The following is a 20580-nucleotide window of genomic DNA, read 5'->3' on the forward strand; positions in this document are numbered from 1 at the left end:
TGGTCAGGCATAGAACTACTATTCCATTTCGTAATCGTGCCTCTAGTGGTCAGGCATAGAACTACCACTCCATTTCGAAATTGCGCTCCCGGTGGTCAGGCATAGAACTACCACTCCATTTCGATATTGCGCCCCCGGTGGTCAGGCATAGAAGTACCACTCCATTTCGATATTGCGCCCCCGGTGGTCAGGCATAGAACTACCACTCCAGTTCGAAATTGCGCCTCCAGTGGTCAGGCATAGAACTACCACTCCATTTCAAAATCGCGCCTCCATTGGTCAGGCATAGAACTACAACTCCATTTCGATATTGCGCCCCCGGTGGTCAGGCATAGAACTACCACTCCATTTCGAAATTGCGCTTCTAGTGGTCAGGCATAGAACTACCACTCAATTTTGAAATTGCGCTTCTAGTGGTCCGCCATAGTAGGTTAACAACATCTGAGTTGGGTCTCTGGTGGTCAACTGCGGTGATACAACACGCATAATTGGACACACAGGTTCTTGCCTGAAAGCAGGAATCAACTTCACGGACTAAATCAGTTTGATCACAATACATTAACATCCAATTAGGTTATTGTTGCATAACTAATTGATGTTTACAATTGAATAAGAAACACAATTCATTTGGTTTGATTCCCGTTTAACCTTTTTGATTTATTTTAGGTTTTATTTCACCTTATGCTTTCATTCATTCCCTCTCCCCCAACAAGGGGACTTGCATAGAAGTTCAACCACTATTAACAACAGTAAACCAGTTACGTACACAATCCCATCAGGAAGTCGTTTGGATGTGATCAGTTGAGCCCTTCGGGTGCTGGGTGCTTACCATTCGCTCTCTGTTGGTTGAGCTTGTCTGTGGCTCTGCTGTCACTGCTTGTGATCGTACAGTTTGTCAGAACCGAAGGGGAGTTCTCAGCAATTGGATGCCCAAAAGCGTGTCAGCCCGGCTACACCCACTGACTCATTACGGGCAAGGCTGACAGGTACCTCAGGCGGTCATTACAACTTTTGAGCAGGACTTCGTTTAGGGTGAGTTCTGAGAACGGCCCTAGCTTGGACTCTCACTAGGGTGGGTGATACCTGAAGGCAATTTTGCCAGCCGATAAGCTGAGCTCCACCTGGGTTGTCTCAGTTGTGCATACAGAATACGCCCTTCCAAGTTAACATTGCTGGGGATCGGGGGAGTGGAAGCCGGACTCAGGCTTGCTTGGCTGGGAGAATGATTCCTGGTCTTAGAGGAATGTTTAATGAGGAGAGGTTAGCTGAGCTGAATCTGTTTAGCCTCGAGCAAAGGAGACTAAGGGGGGACATAATCCAGGTGTTAAATCTGGTCATTGCATTACATTTTTTTTGTATCCACTCCTTTATTTCGTGTTTATTGTTTGTTAGGTGTAATGTCTGTCTTATGTTAGTTATATCCATCCATCCATTTTCCAAACTGCTTATCCTACTGGGTCGCGGGTGGTCCGGAACCTATCCCGGAATGTGGAATGGGCACGAGGCAGGGAACAATCCAGGATGGGGGGCAGCCCATCACAGGGCACACTCACACACAAATCGTGATTATATTATTGCACTATACTATATAAATAAAAAGTAAACTTAATACCAGTTGTGGTAATAAAGTGCACAGAGAGTAAGAGAGAGTAGGGTTTCACATAAACGTATGTTCATTAGCATTTAGTATTCTGATGGCTTTGGGGTTAGAAGCTCTTATTAAATCTGGTTGTTCTGCAATGCATACTGCGGTAACGTTTACCAGAGGGCAGAAGTTCAAACATCTCATGTGCTGGGTGCGTGGGATCTTTTTTAAATATAATTATGCATATGTAGAACTAGGGATATGATCCTGTTAAGTATGATAGTTCTGTCTCATTATTGCAGGATCGACATCCATAGTAACTGTGGTGATCTATCCATTTGTGTGCATGTCTGTGTGTGTGTGTGCGAGCGGGTATACCTATCCTACCCCATAGCGTGATAAATACCTGTTTTTTTTTTCCCTTATGGGGACCACGAAACTGAAAACCAGGAAAACTCTATTTTATAAAAATCTGTGACTGCTGTGGAAAAACTAAAAATGCAAAACCTCTTTTATTTTGCTTGGTTACTTATGGTTATGGTTAGGGCAGGGTGGGGGTTAAGATTGTCATAGTTAGCGTTAGCATTTATCCAATAGAAGTCAATGAGCGGGCCCCATAAGGATAGGTATACCCTATGTGTGTGCATGTGTGTGTTTGTCCCATATTGCCTGGGCTTCAGGATACCTCATAACCCGGAACTTCATCAGAAGTAGTTAGAAAATGGATGAATGGATGGATGGATGGATGGATGGATGGATGGATGGATGGACAGATCAATAAAAGTACAGAACATCCATTTTACAAAGAACCATCAACACTAAATGTATGCACTGGTCATGCTCCTGGAAATTAAACTTTTCTGAAAAGCAGCATGTTCATAAATTAGCTGCTGTTATACCTTGGGGGAACAAATGCAGATGAAATTGTAAAACAAACTGCAGTGGCAAAACAGTTCTGGCTGCCTGTGCTGCCCTGCCTGCCCGCCCTCCTGCCCATTACGTCCTGCCTGTGCCACCCTCCTGCCTGCCCTCCTGCCTGTTTACGTCTTTCCTGTGTGCCCTGCTGCCAGTTATTCTGTATTTACATCCGGACTTAACTAATTGAACCATATAAACCATATAAATCAGGACTTTGTTAACCTGACTTCTGCCCTGTGGAGGATGGGCTCCCCCTTTCACTCTGGTTCCTCCAAAGGTTTCTTACTATGACTGAGTTTATCCTTGCCAATGTCGCTTTCTAATTTTTCAGGCTAGATCTTGCTCACTGGGACAATTGGGCAGGGACAAAGTAAAGTGCTTTGAGACAATGTAAGGCTATGAAAATGTACTATACAAAATAAAGTGAATTGACTTGAGTAATGTGGCACAAAGCAACCCTTCTTTGCCACAGGAAATGTCTGGTGCAATTTCTTTTTTAATTGTACATGTCAATTGCATAATACCCTAAACTAATTCATTATTATTTCTATTATTATCATCATCATCAGTATTTCATTAGTATTCCATGGTATTTAGATTTTTCAGGAATCAGTGTGTGTACTGTATACTTTTTAATTTATTTGCACTATGTGTAGTGTCTCTGCAGCTGTATATACTTGCTGCATTATGCACAAGAACTTCCCTCAGGCATCAGTATAGTTAATCAAATGTAATATTTCTTGCTTGTTTATTAAGTTGTTTTAGGTATTTTGTGTGTTCCACTTAATTTAGTGTAATTAGTCCTAGTTGACTCAGGTTTAGTTAGATTTTTCCTTCTGTTGTTCCTCTGCATCATGCTACTGTCATAAAATTTCAATGTCTTACCTAACTTAAGAGTTTTGTGCATTGTGTTTTGGAGAGAAAGAAATCATTACTTTTTTTCTTTAGATTCATCCACTGATTCTATCACCTATGACACATTCCCCCTGAATATTTGTTTGTTTATTTATGTATTTGCTTGGGGGATGGAATTAACAAACAGAAATAACTGAATGAATCAGGGTAGTGAAAAACATTTATAAACTTATCATTTTGGTATTGGTACGATCCTGTTCTGGTTAGTTAGCCGAGGGAGTAAATCATCCGGAGTTTCATCTCTCAATCTCCTCCTACACCCACTCAGCATCACAGTATGGACTCCCCAATGCAACTGATCTGCACGTATTTGTACTCTGGGAGGAAATTGAAGCCCCCATAGGAAAAACTCAAAGCCTACAGACATATGCACAAAACCAGGGGACATGCTCAGTTCTGCAGGCCTGGAAGTGTGAGAGAAGGCTATTTATTGAGTTTCCCCTCTGCCCCTGGTAAAGATGAAACATGCACAAGTCATTAAACACACATATACTTACATGAAAGTCTGACTGATACTGGAGCTTCCAGTGCCCGTAAACCAGGTACTGGGGTACTCCATTTCCTTCTTGATAATTAGCGCCATTGAAAAAAAAAACGGTGCCTTTCCTAATATTAACTGACTCTCAGACAAATGTACTGCTTGAAGACCCTGCCACTATTCGCATTTTCCAGCAGGAGTCACAAATCTTCATTGCATTCAGTTTATTCTCAGATGAGCTCATGCATGTTTCTATGTGCATCTTTACACTTAAACAAATACAGCTAACCTCTGTTGTTATATTCCATATATATTTGTCGTGACTGGCCTTTTTTCTCAAATGATGGATTTCTGAAACTAAAACTGACAGTATTCTAAAATATTTATATTGCCACATCATCGACACATGTTCTAATATGACATAGCATTCCCCTGGACCATAGTGCGACTTAGAGACAAGATATAACATGCCCTTCACGGTAAAACACTAGATAGGTGCAACACTTAATGTCAACGTTGTCAATGTCAATGTTGACTTAATGTCAACGTTAAATTCATGGATTCGCAAATTAAGTAACACGGTTACAGTACAAAAACGAGCAGAGCTGTGTATGGCATGACTATCTCGCGGCGGCGACAAAATATGCTTATCCTTCTAATTATTCAGAAGAAAATATATTTGCAAGCACAGCCGTTCACGGCTTCCGTACAAAAAGCTGTCACTACGCTACAGGAAGAATACACGACCAATATAGGATTTACACAAGTCTGCTTCTTTTGTTTTATTTAGTAACAACTTTCACAAAAATTGACAGCAATACTGCTAAAAGTGCAGATCTGTTGCCAAATTAAATAAACAAAGAAATTAATCATAAAAATATTCAAAGTATATACAGCCAGGGGCGCCACTAGCAATTTTGGGCCCTATGACAAAATATGAGGTTGGGCCCCCCTACCACACCCATTCAGATCTCTGGGGGCCCCTAAAGGGCGTGGGCCCTTAGAATTGTCCCAACTTTCCCCCCCTTAGCGGCGCCCCTGTATACAGCTAACCATTTCCAATCGAAAAGTACATACAAGTCTCCAATATAAGTTATACAATGGAGCGCAGATAAAACTTTTAAATAGTAATTAACCAAACTATATAAAGAATACAAGTTTGAATACAGGTAATTTGTATAAATTTTACTGTGTTCAGACTGAAAAATCAGCACCAGCCTTACACACATTGCAGTTCTGCTTTTTTCTTCTTTTAGCATAATTACCCGTTTCACGTTCACGAGGCAGAAGATCCCTGCAAATGTGAAAATTCACAAGTAACAGGCACCATTAACCTCAAGCCATAACAGTCTGCTAGCCTGAACAATAGCAAACTCTATGTATTACCAATTATTACGCAGGTTGTCACTTTATCAAATCATGACTGTTACTAAGAAGTGGGAGTGAAACGCGTGTCACGAGATCTCGCGATATTACAACATGACGAGATTTCTCGTTGGAGCGAAAAGCCGTTTCACGAATGCGCTGCAAATGAGCTGCTGTAAATATGTCGGCATCTGACTAAATTACTATAGTAGATACCCCAGACACTTTTGAATCTTTTGTGTGTCAGCATTTCGGGTGCCCGGCGGAAAATATAAATGGCGAAAGGGAGACAGACAAAACACGAACCATCTGTAAGGACTGTAGAAAGCTAATGCCGCACACAGCGGCTAATGCTACTACTAACTACTATGCAAAGCCATTTGCAGCACCATCATAGCTCTTTATTTAAATTCACTGCACCGGTGAAGAAAACATTTTTTAAAAAATGTTATGTTTATTATTGGGTGCTTTCCACTTCATGCACCCACATACAGCGCTAGCTTAAAGCAATGCATTCTGGTCCTGACGCAATGCATCATGGTTATATTTTTTATCGCCCGTTGCATTACGTCACCATGTCACATGGTACCAAAACTCCGCGAGAGCAAGACACATCAGGCAGCACCTCTTAGCAGGCTGCACAGGCTGGATCCGCCTCCATTACGACACAACTTTGCCCTTATTGGCTTAAGATTTTAGTTACATACATGACGTTTGTATATCTGCTATTTCTCCCGAGAAGCAGGTAAAGCGGTAACTGCTTTTCAATTAATTTACTTGGTAAAATTAAATTTAAATAAATGATATGAATATTGTAATAGTACTCGTGAGCTTTGTTTGTTGTTAGTTACTATAATGTTGCGCTGCTTTATTTGTTTAATCGTCTTGTCTGTGAAGACATTCAAGTTAATCAAATAAGAACTGCACTGTACACTGTACATGACCATAAAAACTTTGAATCCTTGAAATAAATGTTTTTGATCTTTTCCTTGGCAGTTATCTTTTTACACAGGGCCTCTATGTACACAATAGTTATTTTTTTCACGACTAACAGTATGGATCAGGAGTTGGTTATTGTAAAAGAAGTAATGTGCATGCAGGTGATATTTGTATAGATTTATATTTACCCCTAGGTGATAAGTTTGACAGTCATTTCTTTTACCGTTTGGCCTCTCGGTTGAACATAATAGTGGCGCGAGCAGCTCCACTTGGTTTTTTAAAAATACTCAGCCATGAACTTTTGGTGAACTCAGGTGAATCCCTTCCTTCAGTAGTAAACCTTGGTAGTTTCAGCCGTTTACACATTGTCTCACTAAAAGGTTGATAATATATTTGTCCTTTTACATAGTGATAAAATATACGCGATAAAAATGTGAATATTCATAGATTCAGGACTAACAAAGTAGCTAACAGAAACTCAGACTAACAAAAGGTGCAAATACATACTCAGTTGGTTCCATTGTGTTGATTACATTATAATGTTTACATTGTAATGATTATATCATGGATATTTGGCATACTTTTTATAAAATCGTAATTCTTATATTCTGCGTTATATAGTGCTAAATAATATTCCATAGATGGATGGACTTTATTAATCCCCGTGGGGAAATTGTGTTTTTTATGTCTCCCTCAACTTACTCTTTGTGGAGTAAGTTGTCCGCGAAGTGCAGCTACCTGTTGGGGCGCCCAGGGAGCTGGGGGTTAAGGGCCTTGCTCAAGGACCCACAGACGTGCTGAGGCTGGGTTAGTTTCAACTGGTGACCTCATTACAGGCACAAGGACTGACCCCTGCCCCCCAACTGTGTATGAGTAGCATTTATGCTGTTTCTTGAGTGTGAGCTAGTACATAAACCAGCTAGTGCTCACCATTGCAAAAATACTCTAGCTTTCTGTCATACACATTTTTTTATTTTCTTACATTGTCCGTTTTTGTTCATAGTCTGTAATATTCTGAATAACGACAATGTAGAGGAAAAACAGATTAAATTCTCCTTGTTTGTAATTTCCCCATGTAATCCACTGCCTTGTGGTAAGAGGTGCAAAAGTCAGACGCGTTGAATGATGAGGATACGATATTGAGTTTAGTTCTTGAGAGGATTTATTCATATGATATTTTAACACACAGTACTTTGAACTGGTTTGTTTGGCGCAAAAGGGCCGATATGCAGACACCATCACACATGGCAAATACGGTCAATGACTGTTTCACTTTGCACCTTCAGCCCTGAGCCGCGTAATCTCAGCACCTTTAATAACAACCATTGCTGCCTCCTACAGGTGGGAATACACTTAGACAATAGTAAATATCACTAAGGCAGGCAAGTACCTCTCGTTTCAAGTGTTGCAATACTATATAACATTATATTATAAACAATAAATACGAATAAATAAAAACATTAAACAAATAAACATAATCAATAATATTCATGAATAATTATGCTTAATATACAAATAAAAGAATAGCTCCTGCAGATGATTTCAGATAACTACTGGAACAATGAGTTCTGGAGGGGAGCAAGCTCTGTTACATGCTATAGAAATGTTGATCTGATTCCTTTCATTATCAGATTGTTACCACTGTTAAAAACCACAGATATTGTATTCTGATTGTATGCATTTCCTTATTAGGGCATGTCAGTTACTTCTGTTAAAAAATCCGTTTATTCTGACGTCGTAAATTTCCTGATCAGAGTTTACCCTCTTTAAAGTGATGGAGGTCCACTTGTGCCAAAGATACATCGATATGCATATGAGATTTCGTTTGTGCCAAAAATATGTAAATAGCACACAGTCCATGTCGACTGAGCATGTGACAAAGAATTTTTCTGTGACAATTCTATTTTGTCAATGAGTTTGTCTGTGGAGCCCCTGAAGGGACCTAATGGTGTCCGCTAATTAGATACCCAGAAATAAACTGTGTGGCTCCTGCCCAAGCATTGCTGCCCAAACAGCAGCTTCCTCCTTATGCCACCGAGGGAGGAGTAGCCAGTGGTTCCCCTGCCCCTTCCCCTCTCCCCCCTGCAGACGAGGATCATAACCATTCAGCACCCGACTCTACCTCCTTCTCGGTGAAGAAGTGCCGTGGCGAAACGCTCAGGCAGCAGGACGAGGTAGCAGAAATTCTTGCCCCTATGTTGGTATGTCCAAATCCTCAAGGGGGAGATAAGGTTTGCTCATCTGACACTGTAGATGAAGGAGTTGAACATAAGAACATAAGAACTATACAAACGAGACGAGGCCATTCGGCCCATCAAGCTCGCTTGGGGAGAACTAAACTAATAGCTCAGAGTCGTTAAAATCTTATCTAGCTCTGATTTAAAGGAACCCAAGGATTCAGCTTGCACTACATTATCAGGAAGACTATTCCATACTCTACACGCTGCGTAAAGAAGTGCTTCCTTAAATCCAGCTTGAAATGTTCTCCCGCTAATTTCCACCTATGGCCACGAGTTCGTGTATTTAAACTAATGCTGAAGTAACTATTTGGTTGAACAGCATCCAAACCTGTTAGAATCTTATATACCTGGATCATGTCCCCCCTCAATCTCCTTTGCTTGAGACTGAACAGATTTAGCTCAAGTAACCGTTCCTCGTATGACATTCCTCTAAGACCAGGAATCATTTTTGTGGCCCTACGCTGCACCTTTTCTAAGGCCACAATGTCCTTTTTAAGATATGGTGACCAAACCTGCACACAATATTCTAGGTGAGGTCTCACCAAGGAATTGTATAATCTTAGCATTACCTCCCTTGACTTAAACTCCACACACCTGGAGATATACCCCAACATCCTATTGGCCTTTTTTATTGCTTCCCCACACTGGCGAGAATGGGACATGGAAGCATCAACATACACACCAAGGTCTTTCTCATGATCAGCTACCTTTATTTCAGTGACACCCATGAAATACCTGTACTTTATATTTCTGCTCCCTAGATGGAGTACCTTATATTTATCGACGTTAAATTTCATCTGCCAGGTATCGGCCCAGTCACTAATTAAATCAAGATCCCGCTGTAGCTGCTGAGCCACTAATTCAGTATCTGCTACACCACCCACCTTGGTGTCATCTGCAAATTTCACCAGTTTACTGTATATATTGGTATCCATATCATTTATGTAAATTAGGAACAATAGTGGTCCTAAAATCGAACCCTGCGGTACCCCACTATGAACGCAAGCCCACTGTGAGTTGAAGGACATTGCCAGTGACCTGCTGGACCCCAGGCAGAACAGGCCTCACCATGCGACAGCCCTTCAGAGACTGGTCCTCCTGCGCATGGACTGGGGCATGATGCATCAGTTTAAACAGGAGCCTGGTAAATCCTGCGAGTGCTACACCAAGCGACTGATGGCAGCATTCTCCAACTACAGTGGGATGGACTCCACAACGGACCGAGAGTGTATGTGATGTAAAATACACTAAGATAGGTAAAAACTCTTTTGTGGACTAAGTAAAACAAACATTTTATGTTCTAGTTTTCTTAAAACTACTGAAACAAATAATTGGCTACACTGCAGTTCCGCTGTTTTGTTTGGCACCCCTGCATGTCGTGCATTGTGTGGAAAAAACCTGAAGGCTGAGGAATGTTACGTAACACAGCTAGAATGTAAAAACTCTCTCTGGTGTAATTCACTGCATAAAACCAATGGTGTTAAGTGTGATGTCTTCTTCATAACACTCCCTGATGTTTGTGTCCGTGACCATGAGATAGGGTGGGCTGCTTTTCTTCCTTCCTTTGACTAGTATTCCTCCTAAATTGTTCATCTGTATTTGCTGCATTGGTACTTGATGTGCGTGTGCCTTGTGTCACGATCGCCATTTAACGGGAGCGGCGGACGGGCAGGAAACAGGCAAGGCAGGCAGGATACGGGGATTTATTAGGAACACGGGGTGCAGGAAACATCTCACGCAGACGGACTTCAATGACGGACACTGAACTCTAGTAAGACATGAACTCAAATAGACAGGACTGATTGAAAATAATCGGACACAGCTGGGTACGATCAGGGAAGCACACGTGGATAATCAGGGGGCGTGGCACACACGGTGGTCAGACTGTCCGGGACCTCCTCGGGGACTAGGGCAGGAAAGTCTGGAGCTGGGTCAGGGACAGGAGTGGGGCCAGGAACAAGAGCCCCAGGGGGCACAGTCATTTGAGGCGGAGGGAGCGCCTCGGGCGTGGGCTCTGGGGCCGCAGGGGGCAGCGGAGGCGGCTGCTCAGGAGCTACGGGCAAAGCAGGCGGCGGCTGCTCGGGCTCTGGGGCCGCAGGGGGCAGCGGAGGCGGCTGCTCGGGCTGCGCAGGAGCTATGGGCGACGAAGGCAACTGCTCAGACGCTGTAGCAGGAACCCAGGACTTTATGCTCAGCCCACTGCTGTTAACTCCGATGACTCACAACTGAGCAGCAATGCACATTTCGAATTCCATCATCAACATCAGGCAGATGACAAGACTGTTGTGGGTCTCATCAATAAAAACGGTGACTCAGCATACAAAGAGGAAGTGTGATGACTATCGGACTGCTGCAGAGCCAACAACCTGTCTCTGAATGTTGACCAAAGAGATGGTTGTTGACGTTAGAAGAACACAAAACACAGAGTGACCACTCTCTGCTGCACATCGATGGCTCATCTGTGGAGATCGTAGAGAGTACCAGATTCCTTGTTGTCCATCTGGCGGAGAATCTCACCAGGTCCTTCAACATCAGCTCCATAGTAAGGAAAGCACAGCAGCACCTCTACTCTCCACGGAAGCTCAGAAAAGCCCATCTCCCATTCTCACACTCTATTGGGGAACTGTTGAAAGCACCCTGAGCAGCTGCATCACGGTCTGCTTTGAGAACTGTGTCGCCTCAGATCACAAGTCCCTACAACAGATAGTGATGACAGGTGAGAAAATCATTGGGAGTATCGTGTTAGAGAAATATGTACTTTTTTTATCATCATTTTGCTAGACGCTTAGAAACAACACCCTGCCGCAGCTTGATCTTAATTGAGCAATAACACGTCTCAAGAACTGTCGCTTGAATATTTCCACCCCATATATGGTGACAAACAATGTTCAATGTCAGTTGCATATCCTGTTTGTGTACCTCAATAAAAGACACTGCGAGGGGAGTTACTCTTTCGAAGTTGGCTGAGTTCGACTGAGAGGCTGACACCTCGAGGTCAGGACCGGGCTTCCCTTTGTAAGGAAAAGTGGTAAAAATGTCCCAAGGTTCTTGGTTGATCATTTGAATGCAGACAATGTTAGGAATTTATGATCATGGGGGAAGCCAGGGAGAGAATGGGGGTTCCAGTTGGCACCACTATGGTGATAAGGATAAGATAAGGTGATAAGAATTGAATTACAATGATCATAAAAGTCTCCACCCTGTCCTGTCCCGTCCCTGTCTCAGGATCCTCACACTCCAGGGGGTCACTCTTTATATGTAAATTCACTCACAACACCTACACACAACACCTTGGTGGGGAGGGCCTTTTTGGGTATAAAGGGGGGTGAAGAACTGTCTTCAATTTGTATCTGAGCTGCCTTTCAGTACCCGGTGTGTCTCTACACTGTATTACATTGTATTATTTTTGCTGTTCAATAAACCATCATTTTGCTGAAACTGCGGAGACTCTGCAAGTGGATTCCCTACACCTTGCAGCAAGTAAAACGTCATCACAGCTGTCTGTGTTGTTCTGTGTTCAGAGACTGGTTTGTTTCCAGCGCATCTTCAGAAGAAGATAACCCTAACATATCTCTCCCCTCCATCACAGATATTCACACCACACACTGCATCCGCAAAGCCACCACCATTGTGGATGACCCCACCCACCCCTCACATTATCGTTTCACCCTCCTGCCTTCTGGAAATAGGTCCCGGAGCATTCGGGCCTTCACAGCCAGACTCAAACAGCTTTATCCCCCATGCCGTCAGACTACTGAACTCTCAGGGACTAATCTGATACCACACACACATACACTCATTAACACACTTTATTATTTAACTACTATTTTTTATCTTATTGTCGCCATGTTTACAGTTACTTTTATTTATTTTTATTGCTACCTCATTGGACAACCAAACTGCGCCTTCTCAGTACTGGGTTTACTGTGCTGTTTGTGCTCGTTGGTGTCAGTTGTCCTCTCTTTTTGCACTGTCCTGCAATGTTTGCACAGTTTTTGCTCATTATGCACCATACAGTATGTTGCTAGGTTGGTATGTGTTAGTCTTCTGTTAATTTAAGTAGCACCTTGGTCCGAGGGAAACAGTTTCTTTTGTAACTGTACTATACTCAACTGTGTAAAGTTAAAAATAACATTAAAGACCTACTTGACTTTTACTGAACAGGTGCTAAAGTGAAATTACTTGCTTCTGGGAAAGAACTCCAGCTGAAATTCTGTACAACAATTATGGGAGACATATGGGAAGGACGCGGTGTCAGACCTGCCCCAGTGGGACGAATGTGGTTTTCCTAGTAACAGCAGCTTCAGTCCCAATCAGATAAGCCAGATGCATCTGAAATTAGAGGAACGGGATCAGACTGGTTGCTCAGGGACTAATGTGGTAGAACTAAAACAGAGACAAATTGGACGGTGTTTCAATTGTGGGAAAATGAGACAAAGCAGGCAGAGGAGATGCGGGTGGCAAAGAAGCATGAGATAAGGAATGCAGAGAATGTGGATGAGGGTGAGACTCCTGTGAAAACTGTGTATTGAAAATTAGGGCCATAGTATTGTCATCCATCCTGTCAGGGTATGGAAATACACTGAGGGTAAATGGCCTAATGCAGGAAGTGTCTTAATCCTATAACATCCAGCTGATTCAGGCTGTGGGGGACAGTGTAGTACTGCACTCTTCTGGCTGGGACCTTGAATAAATGAATGAATGTTACATTTATACAGCCCTTTTCTAAGATACACAAAGAGCTTTACAGAAGCACTGGGGAGCCACTTCAACCCAAACGTGAGGCAGCAGGAGAGGGGGCCCAGGCAGAGAGAACAGCCAACAAGACGGGTGCTTCCACAGACAGGACGGGGGCCCCGGCAGACCAACGCTGACGACTCCTGGGACCAAGTCAACAGAGCAGCTGTCGTCATTGTGACTCACCCTCATACATCCATCCATTGTCTAAACCGCTTATGCTACTGGGTCGCGGGGGGTCCAGAGCCTATCCTGGAAGGATCTGTGCACGAGGCAGGGAACAACCCAGGACGGGGGGGCAGCTCATTGCAAGGCACATTCACACACCATTCACACACACATGCACTCCTACGGCCAATTTAGCAAGAGAGAACATGCAAACTCCCCACACATGTGACCCAGGCGGAGACTCGAACCTGAGTCCCAGTGGTGGGAGGTAACAGTGCTAATCACTGCACCACCAAGCAGCCCCACCCTCATACATGATTTCTGATTCTTGATTTTAATCCCCTTTTCTGTTTTTGGCAACATATAAAGTGCTGTGAATGTCACTGTCAGATTGTCATATCATCCTCCAGTTGTCCCTTGTCACCCTGGATGCACATTGAGTGTTTGCTAAATATTTTATCTTGTAGTGTTCCTGATTTTTTCCTGTGTTTTAATTTGCAATTCTCAAATTTCATGACTGGCATCCGTGGGGACGATTAATTAAACCTGTTAACTCTGCACTTCAATTTCAAACTGTTGGTAACATGTGTACATATTTTTGTCTGATCTTTTCACCACCAGGTGGCGATATAGCAACTCCAGAGTTATTGATGGCTAGAACAAAAAAAACACAGTAACACAGAGGTGTAGCTAAAAATTCTGGGCCCCTGACAGAATGTCACCTTGCGCCCTCTGTCGAATTTTACATTCTGTGAAAGAGATTTGTTGAGCCATCTTCCAATGTAATCCAATCCAGCTCTTTATTTGAAAAGCACTTTAAACAACCTTATGGACCAAAGTGCTGCACAAAGGAATAAATAAAAACATTCACACACTTAAAAACGAAGTAAAAGAAATTTAATAAAAACCAAAACATTCAATGTGAGTAAAAGGCCATTAATAAAAATTTAAAAAAATCTATTAATTAATAAAGAAAAGGCTAAGATTAAAATAAGATTTACTATTAAAATTAACATCTCACAATGTGTCAAAGGTGAAGGAGAAGAGATTAGAAGAGATTTAAAAACGGACAGAGGGGATTCCTCTCTAATGTGAAAAGGCAAGTCATTCCACATTTTAGGAGCTGCGACTGCAAAGGCTCGATCCCCTCTAAGCTCACGCTGAGTCTTAGGAACCGTCAGGAACAGCTGATCAGCTGACCTGAGAGAGCGGGTGGGGGTGTAAGGGTGAAGCAGCTCACACAGGTCAGATGGAGCAAGACCACTGAGGGCTTTAAAAGCAAATAACAGAATTTTAAAATGAATCCTAAAATGTACGGGCAGCCAGTGGAGTGAGGCTAAAATGGGGGAGACATGCTCATATTTCCATGTGCGGCAGCATTTTGAACCTTCTGGAGGTGAACAATAGTGGAGCCTCTAACCCCAACATAGAGGGCGTTACAGTGGTCCAAACTAGTAGTGACAAAAGAGTGGATTACTGTCTCAAAGTGCTGCCTAGAAAGAATTGGCTTTATTTTGGCCAACTGCCTCAATTGTAAAAAGCTTGACTTGACAACTAACCTTATCTGAGTGTCAAACTTAAGGTTGGTGTCGACTTTAACCCCTAGGTGTGTGATGACTGGTTTACAATATTGTTCCAAGGAACCTAAAATTACAGTGGAGGTCAGAGGAGTGGAGTTACCAAAAACCAACACTTCTGTCCATTACCTCCCCACTTCCTTGTTAGTTACAATATTTGTTCTGCATTACTGTACTGCTTTGGAGCCTTTTGATATTAAGGTGAATAACACAGGTGAAAAATTAAGGTGAAAAAAGAGACAGATGCATTGACAGCAGTCGTGGCCACACTTTGGACTGGGAGTGTAAGAGCAAAGGAAACTGAATCCACTATGTTCTGTCCTGTAAATTTTTATTAAACACCACATGACACACATACGAGTCCTGTTTTAACTTTCAGGGCTGATGGTCTGCAGCCTGGCTTGTGTTCTACAGTGCAGCGCAGGTGCAGTCACTGTGCTGAGCCCGGCGTTATATTAATGAGGCAGCCTTTCACACTGACCAGTGAGAAATAACCTTGAAAATGACTGTGCTCTTTGTGGTTCTCCTTTTTTCTTACCACCAAGCAAGAGACTAAACATATTTTCTACTTATCAGTTATCAGAAATCAGAAATGTCATGCAGTAATCAGAGGTTAGACAGCAAGAATGACTTTTGTATTTTTATCTTTTGTCAATCTTTTATCCAGCGACTACTAATTCTCATCGGGGTCTGGAGAGGGTGGGACCTGTCCCAGGAAGCACAGAGCACAGGCCTGCATGGGATGCCATTCCACACAAGCAAAAACAATTAAGATGGTCAGATTTGCCTCACTGTGTGATTTTGACTGAAAGATGAACTAAGCACAGTCTTGTGTGTATAAAAATGCGTAGATTCATTTAACTTTAACAATGAGATTCAGCAACATGACCTTATAGTGTTAATGATCGGTATCTTACTGGTATTAACTGAATTATGCAAAATTCTACATTATTCTATATTATTGCACCCAAATTGTTCATACTGACTAAATGTAATTACTGACATCCTGGACATACTGCTTTTTAGGTTTGAATTTAAAATGTTAGTAGACAAATTCATGCTGTCAATAACATCTCACTTGCTCACCCACTTTTAGATAAAAATACCCTTTGTGGTTTTTCTAGTGAAGCAGTGGGCCTGAGCTGAGGACCTGATGGTTGTGTGGTTTTCGCTCACTGAGAAGAGAGACACAAACACCCTGCTCTCAGTCGGTCAGTCTTCCTGTAAAATGCAGAGGTGAGACTGCTAGTGGAAAATTACTGACTGCAGCGTCAACAACACATATAAACAGCAGCACAAACAAAATGTTCCACAAATGCAGGACATCTGTATGCTTACAGCACACATCAGACACGCTGACCCTCAGCACTGAGCTCCTCCAGGCTCTGTGCTCTCCCTCTTCTCTTCAATTTCTACACAAATCACTGCTGCTCCAGTGAAGATCCTGAATTTTGCAGGTGATACTACTGTGTTTGCCATCATAACTGAAGGTGATGAGTCTGCCTACAGACTGGAAGTCGTACAGCTGACCATCCAGTTCTGAACTCACATTATCCCAAATGTCCACATGCTTAGACTCCTCTCATCATCAGGGAGGAGCGTCCCTTGGCACTGTAGAGTAGATGGATGAGAGCAGGCTGATAACAAGGCTGTCATCAATTTTATGTGACACCTCTCACCCCCCCAGCAGACTATGGAGGCCCGTAAGGGCAGCTCCTTCAGTAAGAGACTCAGACACCCGGCGTGTGACAGAACGGTACCGCAGGTCATTGGGCCCCACAGCAGTCAGGCTTTATAATCTGCACTCTGCTCATTGAACTTTTCCCCTGTTCACTGTCTTCTGATACAGTTTCTATCTGCTGCTGATCTGCAATATTGTTCCTCCTTATTCACTGATGTGCAGTGTTGCATTGAGCCAGTGCATTATGCCCTGTGTGGCAGCTTCCTTTGGGAGGCTAATATCTGGCACATGAGCAATAATGTTACATGCAATAGGATTGTGTATAAGTTAAGGATTGTGTATAAGTTAATTTTAATATTCCTATAATATTCCTCTGTATGTAATATATTCTTATTTTTTGTTTCTATTATTACCCTATATTTATATATACATCCATTTATTTTACATTCATAATGATGTTGTTTGTTGTTTTGTGCCCCACTGCTCTTGTAACAAGCCTCAGTCTTGACTCTCCCTTTTAAGGTCTTGGCCTTAAATCACACTCGATATAGGTGGTGTCGTCCCCATCACCCTGACCAGGATACATGCTGTAAGATTAATGGATGGTGTTTATCTGTGTGATGAAAAAGAATGTGAATAAAACAAAAATGTACCATTATAAATGGGAGCCCTAGGATGTGTGGTGGTTAGAGATGTGGACTGATGAGAATTTTGCTTTTCTAAAGTTCTGTTGTGAAAACTGTACATTCCGTTCCATGTACAGTAGTGATATGTAGCAATCATGTGCTCCAGTCAAATGTCCAGCTGCATGAATAATAATGGTGGCTTGTTTGGATAAAATAACTTAGGCTGAATACTTGAAAGCGTGACCTGGGTGAGGTAGAGAGGAAACAGGGTCTTACAAGAAGCAGATATTGTTCTGTCTGTGTGGTTTTTACTCTTTGCAAAGTGAGTCCAGCACAGTGCAGTCAGTGGGTCAGTCTTCCTGAGCTGCATCTAACCAGTGGAAACATCTGCAGCACTGCAGAGAAGCACTCAGCAGACAAACAAACCCAAACAGCTTACAGCTGTATGTCACTTTTGGACAGAGGTGGACAAAGTACACAACTTCACTACTTGAGTTAAGTATAGATACTCCTCGTCAAATAATACTCAAAGTTTTTCAGTTAATTTTTTACTTCAGTTAAAGTACTGGAGTATTTGCATCTAAAAATACTTAAGTATTCAAAAGTACATTATGTTTTAAATGCAAGACATTTTTCAGAACCTAATGACTCCTGAACACCCCACTGAATACACTGACTGGCTTGTACATCTTGTAGAATAAAAAGCTTGTGGAATATGATACAATGACTATAGAAACACAACTGACATAACAAAAGTACAGCCATTGTCATTTTCATCTTATTTAACACCCCCCACCCCACTCACACAAAAGAGCATGGTAGTGTTCTTACAGAGCCGTAGCAGTGTGTGTGTGTGCATGTGTGCATGTGTGTTTGTGTGTGTGTGTGTCTATGTGTGTGTGTGTTTGTGTGTCTGTGTATGTTTGTGTGTGTGTCTATGTGTGTGTATGTTTGTGAGCCAAGTAACAAGACAGGGAGCAAGAAACAAAACTCCTCTTTCTTAATTATCCACATCGTTATTAACGACACAGGTATATATACAGGTACATATACAGGTACATGTATATACTCAAAAATACATCCAGAACACACAATTAAATGAAAAACGTAATTTAAGAACACTTGAAATTTTCATTCAGTTTCTTTCATCTGTTTAATATAATCGATCAGTCCCTGTGCGTTTGCCCCAAACCATTCAGCATGGTACACAAGGGAGACAAGTAAGCATGTGTGACATCAAAGAACTGATTGCAGCAACTCAGCCTTTCCACAACATTAAAGCCGCTTATTCCCCCCCATGCCATGAAGAAATAATCTCTGTGGCTCCCCTCTCCCCCTCCCTCAGCCCCCAGTCTGGCTTGAACATTTGCACTTCCAGTAAAAATGCGCCCCAAACACACTGACACCAAACTCAGCACCGGTGCTCCGTAAAATCCCGTGATTCAGTCTCAGAAGCACTGGCTCCCCTGCCCTCCTCTGAACATTATTAAAGCTACACCCTGAACACTCTGTGTGACTGACATGAATGAGAAGCATCTTTATTCATAATCTCTGTAGCGGAGGTCAGAATACAGAGTGTCATTATTCCCGTCTTTCTTCTGTCTCCTGGGTTTTGGCTTCTTAAGGTTCAGGGCAGCGTAATTCAGTGTGTCCTCGTCATGGCACTGTGGAGACAAAGATGGCAGAATTGGATGGATCAAATCGGTTTGCTATTACCTATTTTCACAAATAGCACTTAAAATGCTGATCCCAGGATGGAAATCAGTCTGAGGTTCATTTGTTTTACTGACGATTTGTAATTTGAAATATTTATTACATACTTGCTTGCGTGACCATTCCACTTTTGATATATCACTGTTCTTTTCATCTGTTTAAAATATATAACACATCAATATATTATTTAATTTCGCACGGTATCATACCGTGGTCAGATAACATTCCGAATTTTCAAGCAATCAACATCCTTTTTGTCTCAAAAATGAAAGTAAAAATGACTTCTGTCAATTTAAGTGTGCATGTTTGGATACGTGTCATTTGTTCTCATATATCATATATAATAAAATTGCTATAAAGGAGATCTTGGTAATAAAAGTTATTGATATGCAACTTATTGCAACATGTATATTTCAATAGATTTTGCAAAATATGAAAGATATAATACAAAAATGTAAATCTTACAGTACAAAAAGGTTTATATAAATAAGGTGAGATTTAATAATGGATTTTAAAACTGTATTACCTGCAAGAGTGGTTTTAATATGAAAATGTTATCTATCATAAAACAATTTTATATTTCTATAATTTGTTAAAATCTACATTTTGTCCTTCTGAGTGCATAAAGCCGGGCAGCGTACCTGCACAGTGTGTACAGGTCAGTTTACATCTTATACAAATGAGAGCAACGTTCAGAATAATGCTGCAAGATAAAACTATCAGCAAGCCAGAGTGAAGAGGATCCAGCAGCTTCTGAAAGCCTGTAACAAAGAGATAGATTTCAGCATAATGATATAGAGACACATTTCCCATTTGCTTACATTACATTAGTTAAAGATCAAATCGATAACACATTACAGCAGTTGTTTTGTAAATAGTCCATTTTTAACATGAACTTCTAGTATTTTGTATTTTAACAATTTATATTAATATTTGAAATAATTATTAAATTAGGCTCCGGACCCCCCGCGACCCAATAGGATAAGCGGTTTGGAAAATGGATGGATGGATGGATATTAATATTTGAAATAATTATTAAATTAGGCTCCGGACCCCCCGCGACCCAATAGGATAAGCGGTTTGGAAAATGGATGGATGGATGGATAATTATTAAATTAACATCTGTGTAATTTAATTTAAGCACTTAAATTAGAAAATTCATTACATTAAAAAAAGAAATAAATGTCTTAATAGCAGAATAAGCTAAATAAAACTTTGAAGCAGATATACTCTCCACACTGGGTGCTACCATCTATATCCAGCTGTGTGCCGTTCCCAAACAGCATCTCCCCACACTGGGTGTTACCATCTATATCCAGCTATGTGCCGTTCCCAAACAGCATCTCCCCACACATGGCCACAGCGCAGTAGTAAGTCCCAGCATCGGAGAGGCTGAGGTTCCCCTTGGGGAGGCTGTAGACGCAGCTCCGTGTAGGAGATCCAGCCTCAGGGCTCTTCTCACACTCATCACTGCTGTTTCCAGGGCTGTAAATGACTCCAGGAAGGGATTCTCCTGATCCATGTCTGAACCAGTAAACACTGTGTTCTCCTGCACAGCTCCCAGTCTCTATCGTACACTGCAGGCTCACAGAGTCTCCTGGCTGCAATGTGTCAGACACAGGCTGCTGTACCACAGTC

General features: G+C 41.9%; 1 long non-coding RNA gene across 1 annotated transcript; it reads right to left on the reverse strand.

Annotated features, from left to right (window-relative positions):
* Positions 1-18120: 18120 nt before the first annotated feature.
* Positions 18121-19680, reverse strand: LOC125727880 (uncharacterized). Its single transcript, XR_007388875.1, has 3 exons — positions 19584-19680; positions 19050-19096; positions 18121-18893 (listed from the first exon to the last, which is right to left on the reverse strand). It is a non-coding gene; the product is annotated as an uncharacterized LOC125727880 (long non-coding RNA).
* Positions 19681-20580: the final 900 nt, after the last annotated feature.

Source organism: Brienomyrus brachyistius, unplaced genomic scaffold, assembly GCF_023856365.1.
Source record: "Brienomyrus brachyistius isolate T26 unplaced genomic scaffold, BBRACH_0.4 scaffold124, whole genome shotgun sequence".
Classification (NCBI taxonomy): Eukaryota; Metazoa; Chordata; class Actinopteri; order Osteoglossiformes; family Mormyridae; genus Brienomyrus; species Brienomyrus brachyistius.